The 20,856-nt window shown below is 36.9% G+C and overlaps 1 protein-coding gene across 1 annotated transcript in view; it reads right to left on the reverse strand.

The window, feature by feature from the left end:
- Positions 1 to 20,856, reverse strand: part of SLC25A21 (solute carrier family 25 member 21) — a 534,325-nt gene that overhangs the window by 481,479 nt on the left and 31,990 nt on the right. The window lies entirely within an intron of this gene.

Below are 20,856 nucleotides of genomic sequence, written 5' to 3' on the forward strand. Positions count from 1 at the left end.
ACAACCCTGTAAATAAAGTATCCAGTTTAAAGACTGCAGACCTGCGATTAATACCTAGGGTTACATCATAGGGCATATACAACACTAAGCAGATTGTCCCAGTATATTATTGTTACCTGTAGCAAAGATAAAAATTGATTCCTGAGCATATGCCCATGTTATAATGATTCTTTTCTTAAGCTGCAGGGTTTGATTTCCAAGGCTACAATTATCAGTAAGACTTCTTTTGGTTATAGATGTCACTTATATTCAAATATAGGGTAAACTGTGAATGGGACCTGGATAGATGGCCACCCAACAGAAAGAGCTGTGCTCTAGGTAAAAGTCAGGACACCAAGGTTCTTGTCCTGGTTATGCTACTAAAAAGCTGTGTGACCTTGGACAAATTACAACTTCTTTAAGTGTCAGTTTCCACATGTGTAAAATTGGGGAATTAGACAATTTACTTGTTCAAGGAAGGACCCTGCTAAAAAGAGGGCTTCAAATGCCTAAACACTGGAGAGTCACATACAGAATGGGGTGATACTTAGGTCAATGTAAACAGCTATGAGAAGATTCTCCAAGGGTCCAGAATCTATAATCTACAAGCCCCTGGTCTGCCACTAGTTAGCTGTATGATTTTCTGAAAATCATATGATCTCTTTAGGCCACTATAAAACAAAGGTGAGTGGACTAGATGATCTCTAAGTTCCATTCTACTTCTAAAATCTATCATTTGGATTTCAAATACGCACCTAAAGAGGACAAAGAGAAACAAGGTAAAAACGGATTGAAAGTCTCTAACTTCCTTGTTTCTACACTGGCTTAGATTTTCTTTAATTCTGTTATTTGGTAAAAGGATAAGTGGGAGTAACATACATTCTAGTTGATGGTAAGAGAGCAATTATTTTAAAAAACAAAACATAACAATTATGATTAGATTAATAGGCAGAAAATCAGTTACCCAAATGCTAACTTATTACTTCACATATAATAATTAGCTTCAGAAGGCAGGACGATCTAGCACTTTTTAGCGACTAGAAAGTACTTTATAAATATCTACCTTATGAGTTACAATTACTATTGTTCTATTTCAGTGAAGATAGACTAGAAACAGGCAGTCTTCAATGGAGGATTTAGTGTTTAGAAATCCCTTTACTTTCTGTTTCAAAAGACTCCAAAGTCTTTGGACCCATTAAATATCCATTATGTGCTTATGGTCTAGCACAGTGAGAAGTCAACTGAGATATACAGTATTTCAGTTACTTTGAAGGCTGTCCAAATATTGCAGCAAGATCTCATTGTATCGAGTAAGTGTCAAAAGGAACGCAAGGTACCTAACAATTGAAAAGAAATATTCTTTTGGGCTTCCCTGGTGGCGCAGTGGTTGAGAGTTCACCTGCCAATGCAGGGGACGCAGGTTCGTGCCCTGGTCTGGGAAGATCCCACATGCCGTGGAGCGGCTGGGCCTGTGAGCCATGGCCGCTGAGCCTGCACATCCGGAGCCTTTGCTCCGCAACGGGAGAGGCCACAACAGTGAGAGGCCCGCATACCGCAAAAACAAACAAACAAACAAAAAAGAAATATTCTTTCTTCATATAAATAAGGAGCAGTTACATTTTTCAACCTATAATGTGACACATGATATCATAATTTTCAACAAAATGGATAATATATAAAGATGTGGTCCTAAGTCTTTCATCGCATCTCTTTTTATCAAACACAACTTAGGTTAAAAATACTATCTATATTTTTATTTTAATCATAAGTCAGGGCATTGCTCCACTATGGACTGGCTGATGGCTTTCTTCCCTACAAACCTGCTGTGTGTATACTACAGTCAGGAGTTATACAGCTTTGTCATCAGTAAGGACTGAACTGAGCACTAGTTGTGCTGACTGTCACAGAACTGTTAGTTCACTAACACTGGCTCAACAAGACACCATTACAAAACCATCAGCCAAAGTTTGGCAGCACTGGTGCTTTACTGGAACCACTGAAATGGAATTTGACCAATATCAATGCCCTTATCATTGTATACCTAAATTAAGGAAGGAAAACTCATTTGTAGAATTTATTTAATACTACCTATAGTATTTATCCTTCACTTCCTATTTGTGATGCCAGATTACTACTGTAAATGTACATTTCACATACAAGTTATTGAGACTACAAAAAAGAAGGTTTAGCAAGGAAGAATGTATATGTGTATAATTTTATGTTTTTGGCAAAATTATACGACACATGTAATGAAACATAAAAAAATAAGAGGCTATTTGTCACCACACTGATTTCCATAAACTCAACATGATAGTTCAATTACAGCAAAAAGTTTACATGAACATGTCCATCTGATTCAATTTAACAAGCATGTACAAAGTGGCTGCTAGATTCAGGGCACAAAGGGACATTCAAGATGTGTTCATCACCTCCCTACCTTCAAGGAGCTTACAAGGACATTTTAGTCTCCCTTATAAAGAAAGTCCTAGAAAATCAATGGTTCTTTTTCTTCTTTAATAGAGTTCCCAGGAAGAGGTTTTCATGGAAGTTAATGAATTATATTTTTGCTACAGGCCTGTGCTTGGGAAGATGCAACTGATATGACTTGAAAGAAAATAGCAAGGTCTACTGGAAATTCCTGAAACACATGTTTCTACAATACTAATATTAAAGAGATACTGCTTGCCCACCCTTGTTCTGAAAACACCAGGTTCCACTAAGGTAAAACTGAAAAGGAAAACAGGAGAGTGAGGACTTCCCTGGTGGTCCAGTGGTTAAGACTCTGGGCTTCCACTGCAGGGGTTGTGGGTTCAATCCCTAGTCAGGGAATTAAGATCCCACATGTTGTGCAGCACAGCCAAAAAATAATAATAAATTTAAAAACTAAAAAAAGAAAACAATAGAGTGATGGGGTAGCACTTTTATAATAATACAGCCCTGGGTTAGGCAGGATTAATAATAACTACCATTTATTAAGTGCCAACCAAGTCCCAAGCATATTGCACACATTATCCTATTAACCTTGCAAAGTGGGCACTTTTACCTTTGTTTTACAAATGGAGAAACTGAGGCTCAAAGGGCTTAGGAAATTTGCCTGAGGTCACACAGCTAGGAGTAGCAGGACCAGGATTCTAAGCCAGGAATGTCTCACTCCAAACACCAGGAATTTCCACTCATCAGCTGCCTCTACAGAGGGATACCTGTATAGATACCTACATGGATACCTACCATTTGGCCAAAACAAATTTCTTTGACTTGAACTTTAATTAAATGTTGCACATGAGGTATCACCTCACACCAGTCAGAATGGCCATCATCAAAAAAATCTACAAACAATGAATGCTGGGGAGGGTGTGGAGAAAAGGGAACCCATGGGAATGTAATGGGAATGTAAATTGATACAGCCACTATGGAGAACAGTATGCAGGTTCCTTAAAAATCTAAAAATAGAACTACCATACAACCCGGCAATCCCACTATGGGGAATATACCCTGAGAAAACCATAATTCAAAAAGAGTCATGTACCAAAATGTTCATTGCAGCTCTATTTACAATAGCCAGGACGTGGAAGCAACCTAAGTGTCCATCGACAGTTGAATGGATAAAGAAGATGGGGCACATATATACAATGGAATATTACTCAGCCATAAAAAGAAACGAAATTGAGTTATTTGTAGTGAGGTGGATGGACCTAGAGTCTGTCATACAGAGTGAAGTCAGAAAGAGAAAAACAAATACTGTTTGCTAACACATGTATATGGAATCTAAAAAATAAAAAATGGTTCTGATGAACCTAGAGGCAGGACAGGAATAAAGATGTAAATGTAGAGAATGGACTTGAGGACACGGGGAGGGGGAAGGGTAAGCTGGGATGAAGTGAGAGAGTGGCATGGACATATATACACTACCAAATGTAAAATAGATAGCTAGTGGGAAGCAGCCACATAGCACGGGGAGATCAGCTCTGTGCTTTGTGACCACCTACAGGGGTGGGATAGGGAGGGTGGGAGGGAGATGCAAGAGGGAGGGGATATGGGGATATATGTATATGTATAGCTGATTCACTTTGTTATAAAGCAGAAACTAACACACCATTGTAAAACAATTATACCCCAATAAAGATGTTAAAAAAAAATACTACACAATGCATTTCCAGCACCCTCTCAGTTTTGACCTCCTCTGCAGCTAGATCTTTGACTTCTAGTGCTTTTCTGCCTTTTTTCTCTCAATGAAGAAAGCTTGAAAGAGGGTGTGGCAATTACTAACTTGGCACAGAGTCACAATGGGTTACAAATTGTTCTTTTTTACTTGTATAAACCTAAAATCCAATATCTTCATTGATCAAATGCAAAGTAAAGTTTCAAGAGCAAAAAGGTCAGTTCCCTAGCTACTACATTCAATCGTCTTGTCTCAAATAATACACACTGGCATATGGAAAACTCAAAACTAGAGACCTGGTTAGGAAGCTGGAAGTGGACTAAAACCAACATAATTTCTTATCCCAATTTTAAATGGTGGTGGAATTATTCTGGTAAAGATGGGACAGATTGACACTTGGTAAAGGCAATGACAAGCTGTCAAAAAAGAGACTGTTAAAATTTTTTTTTTTTTTTTTTTTTTTTTTGCGGTACGCGGGCCTCTCACTGTTGTGGCCTCGCCCGTTGCGGAGCACAGGCTCCGGATGTGCAGGCTCAGCGGCCATGGCTCACGGCCCAGCCACTCCGCGGCATGTGGGATCTTCCAGGACCGGGGCACGAACCTGCGTCCCCTGCATCGGCAGGCGGACTCCCAACCACTGCGCCACCAGGGAAGCCCGAGACTGTTAAAATTTTTAAGGATGAGGAGAAACCAAATATTTTGCTATCAATCAAAAAGCTATGAGAATGTGACTCTAAGATAAGGGACGTATGAATTCAAAAAGCAAACTTACCAAGAAAAAATTATGTTACAATCTATACTTAACAGTTGGAAGCTAGTTTTCTTGTCTGTTGCATGCTAAACACAGCCACTCCTATAAAAACAGAAATGCCCATTCCACATCTCCTTATTTTCATGTGAACAGGCATTCATCTCTAAGAAATGCCCACACTACAGTGGTTTAAAAAACATTATGTTATTTGAGCCAAGGAATGCCTAGCACTATCAGTAACCACGAGAAGCTAGGAGAGAGAGGCTAGATTCTCCCTCACTGCCTGCAGAAGGAACCAACCCTGCTGACACATTGATTTTGGACTTCTAGCCTCCAGAACTATAAGACAGTAAGTATCTGTTATTTTAAGCCCAATAACATTATATTGTTTAGGAAGAATTTTATCTCTTAAAGTGAAGCATAAGTTAGATTGAATTATGTTATTCTGATGTATTAACACAAAAGAATCTCCCCACTTCAATGTAAATACACAGGTCAATATGGTCCATTCTTTTACATTTTAAACATTATAGCTTGGTTTGCACAAATCCATAATCTAAATGGTGCTGTCCAAAACAGTAGCTACTAGCCATATATAACCATTTAAACATAAATTAATTATAATTAAATAAAATTAAAAATTAATTTCTTTAATCCCACTGGCCAAATTTCAAGTGCTCAACAGTCACCTGTGGCTAGTAGCTACTGTATTGGACAGCACAGAAATAGAACATTTCCTCAATGCAGAAAGATCTACTTGAACGTGCCGGTCAAGAAGGACGCAATAGAGAGTAGAGAACTACTGCTACAGCCGCTGCTTCTATTCAAGAAATTTCTGGCTTCTGATCCAACACTGATTTCATAGCACTCATATAACGACAGCTATACCCCACATTCCCATAAATATCACCTTCTTGGATTTACAACCTAGAGAAACCCAACAACTGGCACTTTATTATGCACAGTGGCAGGTCAACATCTAGTTTGGAGATGCTATTGTCCTGACCTTTCTACTGGTAAGAGTTATCTGTGCAGTTCCACGAGTCTGGATTGGAACACAGTTGGGTGAGAAAATGGAAAACATGATGCTCCCCCTTCAGCAATGACCCAGACCCACACAGTGTTCTTTTCAGGATTGTTCCTAAGTGACTATCACGTACATTTACACCAGCAACAATCCTGTACTTTTCAAAAACCATAATAAGCCCTCATGATAATAAAAGGATTGATCTTGGAGAGAGGAAAGCTGTGCATTTCCCCAGGTCCCATATTCTATCATTGAGATAGAAACACTGTATTAAATACATTTTACATAAGAGTGCTCAAAACAGTCCACTCAGAAGGCAGACAATCAATATTCCATAGTGTGCTCACACGTAGCTTTCAAAATAAGTTTACAGTCTTTTCTAATTATATTATACGGTTTCAAAGTTCTAATAAATATAATTATGGAATCTATACTTATTTCTTGCCTGAATTAAAGTCTCCAAATACAGTTGAAAATTATCTCAATTTTTCTCAAGACCAGTGTCTTTGGCATTATCCAAAACTTTTAAAAGTCTTTTTTTTAAAACAAGGACTCAATAACCACAGTGTCCTATTAGAATGACAAAGAATAAAAATAAAGCTGAGTCCTGCTATTAAGGCAGCCTAGATCCATTTTGTAACAGATTGTCCCCACTAAGAGAAAGCCATGGCTGGTGTGCGTCCGCAGAGATATCATGATATAGATCCTGAGATAGCAGCAAGACGTTTGCTCTGCATTAACGTGTAAACTGGATCTATCTTCCAATTACTTTTAACTTTTCTACTTATAACAAGAAAATGCAGTATGTTATGTTACTTAAAGCATAAATCTAGAGAAAAATAATAAAGTGCATTACTACAACTACAAATATGATAGGAACTATAACCTAAGCAAAAATTAAAGAAAAAAAATTTTTTTAATTCACAGCAGTTCACGTGCACGGCATGGCTCTTTTGAAAAGCACGGGTCCTGAAAGAGACTTAGAGCCAAAGAAGATTTGGTGGTTTCTCATTAAGCCCCTGGCAGTGAGTATTTCAGAAAATTAAGTAGTTTATGGAGCACATACTCTTTAGACATTCCCTCACTTGATTAGATGAGGCAACAATACAATGTGGATGTGAATTCTAAACAGATGGGGAAAATAATCATAGAAAAAAAAGCTGCTGGCTTTGGCCAGACTGTAAAAAGGTTCTCCTAATGGTCAAGCAAAATACACCTCATTGAGAAAGAAGTCTGAGGGGATCTAGCCACTAAAAAGGAAAAGCCAAAGTTAAATGCCCTACCATTGCTGGGGAGGAAGAAGGTAATAATTGGAGGGAGGAGTAAGGGGAGCTTCTAGGTTGCTGGTAATATTCTATTTCTTGACTAGGGTGGTGGCTACACAAGTTTGTACACTTTGAATGATTCATCAAGCTCTATAGTTAAAATTGGTATACATTTATGTGTGTTACACAAAATTTTTTTTAAATGTAAAGAAGTTAAAACATGCCCCCTCCTCAACAGAGAGTCATTACAGACTAACCTCAGAATCTTTGTGGGTTTCTAAGAAAGCAGCAACAAAAGGAATTTGTTTAATGTAACACTAGGGCATGTCATTGAGTCAGACACATGTTGTGATGACATTTCATCTTATGAGGTCCCTTTGTGAACATTCCGGTGTGGCATCAGTCCAAGCTCATTGGTGCATACTCAACAAGATGTTTCATGTTTGACTGTTTGGTACTAACCAATGCAGTTGTCAGCCAGCAGATATATGCAGAAGACCTCATAGATGCATAGCACTGCCTACACTGGTAAGAGAAGTATTATGCCCACAGTGAAATAAAAATGACTGACCTTTTTTTCCTATAAGTAACATATCAGCAAGTTGCTGATTCACACTAAGATTTTAAGTGTTAAAGGGAGAATGACTAATCATTTAGATTAATCAAAGATCTCCAAGAATAACTAGTTTAGAGCAATGATCTTAACCTTGGCTGCTCAATGGAATCACCTGGGGAATTTTTAAAAGCACTGACGCTTCAGTTCCACCTCCAGAGATTCTGATTTAATTAGTCTTGGGAGTGACCTGGCCATGGTTTTGGTTTTGTTTTATTTTAACTCTCCAGATGATTCTAATGTGAAGCCAAGGATGAAAACTACTGCTTAGGCTGGGACTTAGGTTGATAGCCTATTGCAAAGCCATTTCGGGTAAGAGTAACATCACCTAGAGAAACATGAGAATGAGTAGGAAGGTCTTATGCTTAGGAACAGCTAGCAAGCTTAACCAGAGGCAAAGGTTCATATTGAAAGATCAGGTTAGATCAGTGGATCACAAAGTCTCGGGCAGTTTCCACCCCAGGGTAACAAAAAACAAGAATTCATTTTTGTTTCTTTTGGTCTCCATTTAGGCTTAAGAAGACCAGCATCATTCATCCTGGTCATAGCTATCTGTATCTATGATCTGTGATTTCTGAGGAGGAAAATCACAATTTTAGTCCAGAATGGCCCTTATATTCTCTTCCCCACCTTGAATGATGGAGATATTATATTGCGAGTGAAGTACTTTGAAACATGCTAAGGGTACTTAGGACAATACTGTACTACCAATGTTTTTAGGTTCAACACATAAAAATAATTGAGTCAGGCACATTACTTGCATTAACCCATGTAACCTTCACAGCAACCCTATGAGACTGATAAGTTTTATTAATCCCAAAATGCAAAAACTGAAACACGGTGAAGTAGAACTTGGCAAGGTCACCTGTTAATAAATGGAGAAGCTGGGATTCAAAGCCAGACAGTCTGATTGTCTTCCATTCCACTATACTCACAGGTAAGTTGGGAGAGAACAGCATGGGTAGGAGGTACAAATTTAAAGGTGGAAATTTTAAACACCAGGGCACAGAATTTTAACTTGCTGGTGATAGATGCACATGGGGCGAAATGTAGAAGAAAGGTTTTTCAGGCAACTATTTTTGGACGGATTGGAAGAGCATCTGACACTACTTTTTTTTTTTTGGCTGCATTAGGTCTTTGTAGCTGTGCGTTGGCTTTCTCTAGTTGCAGTGAGCGGGGGCTACTCTTTGTTGCAGTGCGCAGGCTTCTCATTGCAGTGGCTTCCCTTGTTGCAGAGCACTGGCTCTAGGCACGCGGGCTCAGTACCTGTGGCTCACGGGCTCTAGAGTGCAGGCTCAGTACTTGTGGCGCACGGGCTTACTTGCTCCGCGGCACGTGGGATCTTCCCAGACCAGGGTTTGAACCCGTGTCCCCTGCATTGACAGGCGGATTCTTAACCACTGCACCACCAGGAAGTCCCTTGACACTATTGACTTCCTTGAAAAGGTCTTTAGCTTTCAGGGCACTCTTTTCTGGTTCTCTATCCATCTCTCAGGTGATTCATTTTTTAGACTCGTTTAATGCAGCTGCTGCCTCTTCTCCTCTCCTCGTCTACTTTGATTTCTGAATGTACTGCTCTTCTGCCCTTCTGGCTTCTCTAGTAGCTGTGATTCTTAATAGGGCTGCAGAGGGTGTGGAGAGGGGAATGTTAAGTATCTCAGGTAGAGATGTACTTTTTAATCGCCTCGGGTAGTCCTGATACACATAATCTATCCCAACATACACACAATGTAAGAATCACTAATAAATATGCTGATGACTCTCAAAACTTCATAGACAGCCCATCTATTTTCCAACCACCTACTGAATAATTCAAACCTCACATACATAAAACATAGCTCACTATTGCTGAGCTCCTCTTCTGATACTCCCTATCATGCTCAATGGCATCAGACATCAGCTTCACCCAGTCTATAACCGTGAGGCTTTTTCTCACTCGACTTCCCATTCCAATCCACCACTAAGTCCATTTGATTCTTCAAGCTTCCATGCCACTGCAACTGATACATCCTCTGCCCAGAACGTCCTTGTTCACTCAGAAAACTCCTACTCACCTTTCAATACCCAACACAATTATTTACTTCGTCAGTAAAATTGTTCCTGGCTCCCTCTTTTGGGTCTCACAGTACAGATGGACTCCTCCAGGCCCAGGACCCACCTTGTTCCGTGTTGTCTTCTCATGTCCAAGCTTAGCACCTGGCACCAGTCAGATACTCAATACACTCAATGTTTATTAAACTAAGACCTGAGAAATTTGACCCAGGAAGCTAAATAATTATTGAGGTCATCTAGCCAAGAAACTATAAGAAACCAAAACAATGGTGGTCAAAATAGAGAGACGGAGGTAGGCCAGAGAGATGAGTGACAGTTTTGATGAGGGGTACACAAAGCAGAATAAAGATCAAAATAACCCAATGTTTTTGTGCTTGGGAGATTTGAAGATTGATGTTTCATAGGTAGTACTAGAAAAATTAAAAGATGAAATAGGGCTTCCCTGGTGGCGCAGTGGTTGAGAGTCCGCCTGCCAATGCAGGGGACACGGGTTCGTGCCCCAGTCCAGGAAGATCCCACATGCCGCAGAGTGGCTGGGCCCGTGAACCATGGCCACTGAGCCTGCGCATCCGGAGCCTGTGCTCCACAACGGGAGAGGCCACAACAGTGACAGGCCCGCGTACCGCAAAAAAAAAAAAAAAGATGAAATAAACTTTATTCCCTGTGATGGGTTTCACACCAAATCCAACTTTAATTTATGTGAAAAAACTGTTAAAGTTTTAATTTTTTCAAATTTCAGTCCTAGAATTAAGAGGGCCCTTAGGTAAAATAATTTTCCTGAGGTCCTCAATGGCAGAATTATTACTAAAAATCAAGCATCCTGACATTCAGAACTTCTTCCACTGTAGTACACTGACTCTTTAGATTAGTCTTTATGTTCTGAGCTTGAAAACTGAATAGTCCAGAAAAAATATCTAAGTACAGGGAGTTACCAAATAATTCCCTTGAAAGGGAGATTCATAATCAAGTTTTATATTATGGAAGAGACAGATTTCTCTTCCATAATTACTGTCCTTTTGTCCCTTGGCAAATTTACTCAACATCATTTTTATTGGATCTCCTCTATCCCAGTTGAAAGTCTTCTCCAAGTTTGAATCTTATAGCACCCTCTTCACTGATCCAAAAAGTATACTTACCTCTTTCTGCACATAATTTAACAATTTAGTTTAATAGGTAAAATAGTACTGTTTTATGCTTTTGAGTGAGAGCCCTGGAACCAGACCATCTGGGTTTGCATTCCAGTGCTGCCACTTACAACATGAGCAAGTGTTACTTAACTTTCTCTCTTCCTCAGTTTCCTTATTTGTAAAATGAAGTTGTTGACAGATCCCACAAAACCTGGTTCTGCTCTAGTCTCAAAACAGTACCTGGCACATAGTAAGTGCTCACCAAATGTTAGGCACTATGATAATAACTACTGTTATATCATTTATATAGTTGTGATAGTCCAATGACTAGTCCATCTTGAATATCTGTATTGATATTATCTGCCATAGCTTAAAAAGTCCTTGGTTGTTCAGGGAAAGTAGAAGGATGTATATCTAACCAAAGGTTTTAAATGATACCTAGCACAGAACCAAATTCTAGTACAACTAACTTAGAAACAGACCTTCAAACAAACCTAGGGAGACACTGCAATCTCCTGACTATATTCTAGTAGTCATCTTTTACATGCTATGTTTTCTACTGTCTTTGAGATGACCCATCCTCAAGTATTAACTGTAATGGTCTTATCAAATTATGAGTTTATCTCACCTTGAAATCTCATCAAAAATAAACATGGATATGAATACCTTTTCATGCCTATGTATGCTATATAGGAAGAAACAGAAAGTGAATATTTATTTATCTAGAATTTAACTGTATGAATCCAGGAAACATATTTTTGCCTCTCCTACTATTATCTAAAGATATATATATCCTTCCTCAATGTTCAAAGCAGCATATTTACAATAGTCAAGACATAGAAGCAACCCAAGTGCCCATCAACAGATGAATGGATAAAGAAGATGTGTATATATATATGTGTGTGTACCACAATGGAATATTACTCAACCATAAAAAAAGAATGAAATAATGCTATTTGCAGCAACATGAATGCACCTAGAGATTATCATGCTAAGTGAAGACAGGGAAAGACAAATATCATATGATATCACTTATATGTAGAATCTAAAAAAAATGATACAAAGGAACTTATTTACAAAACAGAAATACACTCACAGACATAGAAAACAAACTTATGATTACCAAGGGTAGGGGATAAATTGGGAATTTGGGATTAACAGATACATACTACTATATATAAAATAGATAAACAACAAGGACCTACTGTATAGCACAGGAGACTATATTCAATATCTTGTAATGACCTATAATGAAAAGAATTTTTAAAAAAGAATATATATATGTATAACTGAATCACTTTGCTATACACCTGAAACATTGTAAATCAACTATATTTCAATAAAAAATAATTTTTTAAAAATTAATTACTTAATTTAATTAAAAAATAAAGATATGGATATTCTTATACACCAGAGACATTGTTACAGTTAAGTTCATTTAAAAATATTTCAATGATTCAGAAATCACACTCCTAGGTATTTAACCCAAATGAGTTGAAAACTTTTATCCACAGAAATCTGCACACAATTATGTACAGCAGCTTTGGGACTTCCCTGGTGGTCTAGTGGTTAAGACTCCACGCTCCCAATGCAGGGGGCATGGGTTCCATCCCTGACTGGGGAACTAAGATCCCTCATGCCACACGGTAGAGCCAAAAAATAAATAAATAAATAAAACAGTGGCTATGTACATCAACCATATTTTAATAAAAAATAAAAATATTTAAAGCAGCTTTATTCATAATTGTTAAAACTTGAAAGCAACCAAGATGTCCTTCAATAGGTAAACTGACAAATTGTGGTACTGAGTACATCCCATACAATGGAATGGTATCCAGCCATGAAAAGACATGGGAAACCTTAAATGTATATTGCTTAGTGAAAGAAGCCAGTCTGAAAAGTCTACATACTGTATGATTCCAACTACATGACATTCTGGAAAAGGAAAAACTATAGAGACAGTAAAAAGGTCATGGTTGTCAGGTGCTGTGGTGGAACACAAGGGATTTTTAGGGCAGTGAAACTATCTGTATAATTCTGTAATGGTGGATACATGACATTATGCATTTGGCAAAAATCAATATGGCATGAATTTTTAAATACCAGTATTAAAATGTTACATTTATGTTTAAGTATTACTATTCATTTATCTGTACCATTTACATTTCTTTCCAAAATTAAATTTTGCCCATAGACAAAAAAAATCCCAATTTTAGTTTCTTGTTACAGGCATAGATATCAGCTGATTTTCTTTAAAACGTTCTTACTATTTATGTCAAGTGTGTGAAGACATTAGGCTGAAATATAAGTAAATAAGAAAACCTCTTTTAATGGCTCTCAAATGCATCTTCATTTGAGACGCCAGCTGCCTGATTCTTATACATCACTACATTACAGAATCACAAATAAAGCCAAAAAGAATGGGATGATGTGATATAAGCCAACACTACCATGTAGTATGCCTTATCTAGGAAGTGGCAATTATATCTGCTCTTCTCAAAAGCAAAGGATACATCATTAAAGGGTCCACAGGCATTGACCCTTCTTTAAAACTTATAGTCTACTACCATTTAGCATGTCTGTATGCAAATGAATTCATTGTACAGGTATTCATTAACTACTGACACTCAATAGAATATGTAGAAAACAATTCAAGTACGATAAAGATGAATCCTCCATTATTTTTCCATTGACATTATTCATCAATGTCAATATAATAGTCTTTTATTTTTAAGTGCTTTTACTTATGTTGCTTGCATTCCTAGATTCTTCTTGCCTTCATTTCACCCAAAAACTTGTTTCTTAAAATAGTTTGCACAGGGACTTCCCTGGTGGTCCAGTGGTTAAGAATCTGCCTGCCAATGCAGGGGACATGGGTTCGTGCCCTGGTCAGAGAAGATCCCACATGCCGTGGAGCAACTAAGCCCGTGCACCACAACTACTGAAGCCCTCATGCCTGGAGCCCGTGCTCCGCAGCAAGAGAAGCCACCGCAATGAGAAGCCCGCGCACCGCAACGAAGAGTAGCCCCCACTCACTGCAACTAGAGAAAGCCCGTGCGCAGCAACAAAGACCCAATGCAGCCATAAATAAATAAGTAAATAAATAAATAAATAAGTGTATAAAATAGTTTGCACTTGCTCTCTCTCGAGTGATTATCAACCATTTAGGGAATTAACAGCCACTCTGTTATAGTGACAACAGAACCAGATGTAATATCCGCCACCCCCACAAAAAGGCATTTATTCCCCATGTGATTTTTAAAAAGCTACTGAAGAAACATGATCTCAATGACAGAAAACTGAGACAAGTATAAAAACAATAGAAGAGATAAAGAAAAAGAAAAAGAAACAAACAATAGTTCTCCTAGAAGTTTTAACTCATGAACTACCTCAAGTAAATTATGTACTTTGGCATTCAAAGGAGTCATATTCAAAATTCATATGATAAGACCTTCAAATCTTATTTAACTGTATGTAAAATAATTTCCAAAATAAATAATTCTTAATGACTGTTTAAAATTTGAGGGGAAATGTAAAGGTTTTCACTGCAGACCATGTTTTTTAAATTATAATTTCCACAGCAGTGTGATTTCCAGGATAACATGCTAGCTGCTGATGAAAATGACAATATGCTTTTACCTAAACAGCTCGGCCTTAAACATATTTGCCACACACATTAATTTATTGCCTTTCAACAATATCTCTTACCTTTTATCTATTTCACTCTACTCAATAGCCTATACATTTCTAATAGCTCCCTCTGCTAATTTCTCTTCATTGAAATGTTAAATATTGTTTATGAGTTCCTTCAAAACCTTCCCAAAATACTAGCTACATATTATAGGTATATTGATTTTCATAAGTATTCAATATAATTTTGATTTTGAAAAAGGAAAAACTATTTTAAATGTTTATATAATATTCTACAAAACAGTCTTCAACTGAATTTTTTTTGGTAAACTATTGTTGCAGTCTTTTACCAATGTTCCTTGGTTCAGTATAAATGATATGGTAAATTTGCATTCAAATTCATGGAACTTTTCAAATCTGTTTCCCATTTAGCTGACCAGCCAAAAACAGTATTTTCATTTGTAAACAGCTGTTTCATAATCAGCTCTTTTGTACTATGTGGAATTCCATAAAAGATAGAAAATTTTATTTAAAATACAGGAACTGCATTAATCCATTGCAAATCATTGATTAGTTTTTGTATACTACCACACAGTTTAACTTATAAGGAAAGATTTTAAGGAAAATTTAATCTTGTGTCCAAATATAACATTACTTTAAACATGAGGTCATCTAAACATCTGTCTCCAATATATCACTGGGGATTTAAATCAAAAGTCTGCTAAACATGTACAATCATTTTGAAAATAAATAACAGGACAAATTTTGTCTTGATTATGATTATCATGCATTTTAAAAGGAAACATTTATTCTAATAAGAAAAGTCTGAACTAATTTAAACTTTATTGACATTAAGTTAAAATAGTTTCTTACAAGAGTAAGAGGTGTATTTCATTTATTTGCTGTTTAACAATACTTATATTTTAACTTTTCAACACTATACACTATTCCTTTATCTCTTCATGTATTTTTAATTGCAAAATATTCAAGGAAAACTTTCAAGACAAAATGTTTCCACTCAGTAACTGAAAAACTAACAATATTCTTCTGAGCTTTTCTTCCTTTAGGGCAACTATGAATCCTCCACAAGGACTAAAATAGCTCTATCCATTTAACTGACTCATGCTTTATGCCTTAAAATAAAATGAACATGGCTAATTACAAAAGACAGTTAAGGCAATAATTTCCCTTCAAGACTTTATAATTAGCAAAAAATTGATGTATTTTAAAGAAAGTTTAATTAAAACAAACTCTATACCTTACTGCAGAATTTGTTTCTAGTAAGAGTATTTTAATTCAGCAACAGGATTACTTCAAAAACCAGCTAAATACTTGAGATGAATTAGCATTAAAAATAAACCAAAATGCTTCATTTTCTAAACAGTTTCTGCCAAAACTAAAATGAACATTAGGAGTCGAAAAGCTGGAGAAGGCAAATTAAAGCATCACTGAATAATACATCCTTAGAAAAACACTGTAGCATTCCCTAATGCAGCAGAAATCACCAGAAAATTCAGGCACAAGGGTTATAAGGGATATTAATGTCCAGGCTGATCTTGCATCTAATAAGCTGTGACAAAATCTAACTGTAGAAGGTGGTAGTTATGGATTTTAGAACTCCCACAATTCTTTTCTTCTTCCTGCCTACATCTCAGAAGAACTGATAGCTTTGGCCATGGTAATTTCAGGTCATGTATTCTGCCTTGATAGCTACAGGCTAAGAAATTTAAAATGCATTTGTGATACTGTGTATGGAACTCCTTAAAAGCAAGAAGTGTGTCTTACTCATCTTGGATGCCCACTGCCTAGAGCTGCACAAAACACATACCTACAGCTTGATAATGCTTGGTCAATGCATGAATTAGTTAATGAAAGGAACATCTAAAAAACCAAGAATTTGTACCCTGGTTCAATTGAAACAGCCTACTAATAAACTGCCTTAGTTTTCCCACCTATAAAATGAGGATAATTCTTAACCTGTACCCTCACTGAAGTATTGAGAAAACTGAACGAGAACATACATTAAAAAGTATCCCAGAAACTAACAGTAGTAAACAAGTGTAATTATTATGATGATTCTCAACAATATATGTAGGTTAAAACTGTATACACAGAGAAACAGATACTGAATGTGAGACAAAGTATCTATTAAAAGACATTCTTTTGAAGAAGGTTAAAATTAAGATAATTTGTTTACCAAAATAACGTGATATGTCAAAATAAAGAGAAATTCACTTTGGAAGTACAGTTTAAAAACTGGGGGCTAAGAAATCCCTTGGGAAAATTTGTCTTGTATCATTTTGTTTAACTTTATAAGATGTTGAAAACTTATTAATGTCTTTTGAATTACCGGGAAAAAACTCAGGCTTCTTATATAGTTAATACAAATGAGTTTATCCTGGATATTAGCCTTCCCATTCCAAAAGGTTTGATACTATAATAGATGCCTAAAGATGTTGATTCAGCATAAGCAATGATAAAAGTATGATTCTTCTATTGCCAGTGGTTTTCCCCAAAATTTAAACAAACACAGATATGACCTAAGTGGGAATTTATACTGATCTTTGTGTTAAAATAGCACAGATTTATCTTTATGATCATTGCTGTCAGTTAATTCCATTTTTTAAAAAACACTGAAACATAAAAATAATTTTGCTTTACTATAGTTTCCATCTGTATAAGCTTCTCACATTCAAACTTTGGGTTCCAACATATAAGTTTCCATTTCTTTCTTTGTAGATTTGCTCTACTATGATGTTGATAGTAAGTGGCTCCTTGAAAAATCATTTGATTTGGCTTTTCCCTATTCAGTTACTCAAAATATGCAAAGTACTATGTGTCCCTTTTATTTTCTAGATCATACTGATTTTTATTTTTCAAAATATCCACATAAGCAAGATTTTCATATATATTCATCTGAGTGCTTTAATATGACACAGTCCCCACCTTCAGGGACAGTATTTCTCAATTTTGGCTGCACATTGGAATCAGCTGAAGCAAGTTTTAAACTGCTAAGTCCTGGACCCAACCCCCAAAGATGCTAATTTAGTCGATCTTGGGTGTGGCCCTGGCATCAGAGATTTTAAAGTTACACAGGTGACTCTAATGTGCACTCAAGGCTGAGAATCACTGCTTTGGAAGTTTATAGTCTTGTAGGGGAGATTACTAATAACAGCAACCAACACCAAATTATGGGGTGCTTCCTTGTGCCAAGTAGCAGGCAAAGCCTTTATGTGCATTATCTCATTTAACTCACAAAAACCTTATGGGGAAAGATTCTGTTAGTAATTCCTACTTTATGAATAAGGACATGAAGATTAAAAAGATTAAGAAGCTCTCCCAAGGTTCTACCACTGCTAATTGGCTGAGAGAGGACTCAAAGACAGCTCTCTCTACCTCCAAGTCCAGAGAGGGAACTACCCTCATGGTAGAAACCACACCATAAACCAGATCTTTTAAAGGGGCAAGTGAGAGTGCTAGTGAATAGAAATAACTGAAGAATTACCTGCAGGGACATAAAAACACTAAACTTAACAAGATATTGAAAATATCCATTTTTCTCCTTAGTCTGATTGTCAGAATAAATTGCAAACTTTCTCAAAATTGTAGTATTTGAGGCAAAAACAAACAAACAAAAACACTCCCAGGCAGTGTCCTGATCTAGCTGCATATCTCTCAGTTGTCATGGACACAGGAAGGAACAATGAAATCATTATTTGACCATTATTTTTCAGTTGCTAGTCAGCATATGATTCCGTCTGTAAACTGCATCTCTGCATTCCCTACAGATCAGGGGAGCTGTCCCTCCTGGTAGTGACAGAATAACCACAAACAAAACAATCCTTCTCAGGGGAAAGCCATCTTTATCTGTCAGTATCAGTCAGTTGAGAAACAGAGCTGAAGGCAGCTGAAAAAACAGTTTGACTATTTTAAGTTTACAGGTGGCCTTATAATGGAAAGTTTTACACACTGAAATTTTTTCAAGTTGAAAAAGTTTGGATAAAAAGGGACAAAATTTGGCAGTATTTTTATGCAATTCTTCTAACCAGCTTGCGAAAGCAAAATATCAAATTTTAGTGAAGCTTGGTGAACTAAGCACCGGCCTTTTGGCAAATGGACTCAGTTAACTGTTACCACCCTTTCTATGCTGCACATTCCTCATAGTTAAAATCAGATCAGCCACATGTACCTGTTATCACAGGGCCTGGTATATATAAGAAATATTTTCTGAATGAATTCATGAACATTGGGGAGAACTAATTCAAAAAATATTTTTGAAAAGCAGACTGTATACACAGTAAATAATGATAATGTCAGTATGTAAATAATAGAACAACTGCTTAAAGCCCAGCTAAAAAGTATTTTGATGTGCATGTTCATTTGCGTGTGTGTGTGTGTGTGTGTGTGTGTGTGTGTGTGTGTGTGTGTGTGTTGTTTTTTGGAAGAAACCAAGTTGAAAAGAGAAGGCATTTGACTGATAATTTCATAACCATTAGTATCAAGGATCAGATACTTGGGGTTCCATGAAAGGCACCTTCTATGCTTTCTCCAACATTTGGGGTGACAGTGCAGATGGGGTGGGTTTATTTTATAGGTGGTTCAAAACCTTTTTCCTGCTTGGCCTACAGTAAGTTAAATGTTTTCGGGGTGAAAGGCGCAGTTTGGAGACTATCCCATGGAACAAAGTACAATTAATTAAATTTATCAATTTAGCTACTAGAATAAAATTTTCCTAGAATAAAATCAGAGTTTTAAAAAGTCAGATTAAGCCACTATTGATGAGAGTCAAAAAACATGGGGGGCCTTTGGTGGGAAGCCCTGGACAGGCCCTGAATGAGAGCACTGAACCTTGGAGTTGAGTGACTGGAAAAAGATACAGAAACTAATGAGAAGAGGACAAAGAATTACAAACTTGGGTAATAATTTTGCCTGGGGAAAAGACTAACAGAACCTAGTTAACCTATAAATCAGTAGCTGTTGATCAGGTGGTCTCTTTATCTCTGGGTGGGATATAGAAATAACTACATTAAAGACAAGGTCTTTATTACTTGTCTTGATTAATGATGCTTGATAAAATTTACCCCAAATGTTACTATACAATTTTAAGATACTAAAAGTTATTACGAATGATAAATATAATAGAATAACTACAAAAATATAAATGCCCTTCTCCTCTAAAAAAGTAAGCCTTGGGATAAGGGCATACCCCAAGTTATTTGACAGGGTGAACACTGGGCTGTGAATTGAGAATCACTCCTCTAGGCTCACTGTGGAATACTGGAAAGAAGATTTCCAGAAGCAACCTAATGACTCCATTTGGGGAATAAAAAGACCACTTCATCTGATGAAAAATAGGATTATATTAATGATATCCAGGTTTGAGAACAAAACAAGACTCTACCACCCCAAATCAGTCAAGTTAAGCAAAAATAAGATTAGGTTTCAAAAAGGTAAACAGAAAGATAGAGTTTACATTATAAATTGTAGAACAGAATTACAGTTACCTTATATTCATATAATGTGTCACTCATCTATGAAGATTTTCTAAAATGCTTGGAATATGCCCAAATACTTCTATGTGTTCCCTGTCCATCAATAACAACTACACTTACTAGGCACATTTACAAGCACTTTATACATATCAACCCATCTGACCTTTCCAACAGCCCTATGAAGCAGATTGCAATGTCTCCGTATTTTATGGAGGAAGCACAGACATGTTAAACTGCCTGCCCATGGTAACACATCTAGCGAGTATCCGAGTTGGGATCTAATGCCAGGTGGTAAAGCATCAGAATCCCCACAGGACACCACCTCCTGGTACTACCTCTACTCTCTTTGTAAGGTAAAGTTCACTGTTAAAACATGGATGCCTCTTGACAGGATGTCCTATTTTCTTCTTTGTTGATCTCAGTTGTACCCGTTTCATTGCTTAGCTCCCAAGGTGTACTCAAAAGTTTGCCATCTGTGTAACTATCTTTGGAAAACAATGTAACTCCAAAACAAAGATCCAATAACAAAAGTGAGGTAGATCAATGTTTTCATATATATAAATATATTTCATATACAGACACACATACACACACACACACACACACACATGAATGTGTTAAATAACTCTGGGATACCAGAGTAGAAACTTAATAGACCAGAAGAGAAAATAAAGATTAGGTTGCTCTGACCCCACTAAAGAAGTCCCCTGTCATGTAACTACATGCATCTCTCTGTGTCTGCAATGATGGTGGGGGTGACT

Source organism: Orcinus orca, chromosome 2 (assembly GCF_937001465.1).
Source record: "Orcinus orca chromosome 2, mOrcOrc1.1, whole genome shotgun sequence".
In the NCBI taxonomy this organism is placed as follows: domain Eukaryota; kingdom Metazoa; phylum Chordata; class Mammalia; order Artiodactyla; family Delphinidae; genus Orcinus; species Orcinus orca.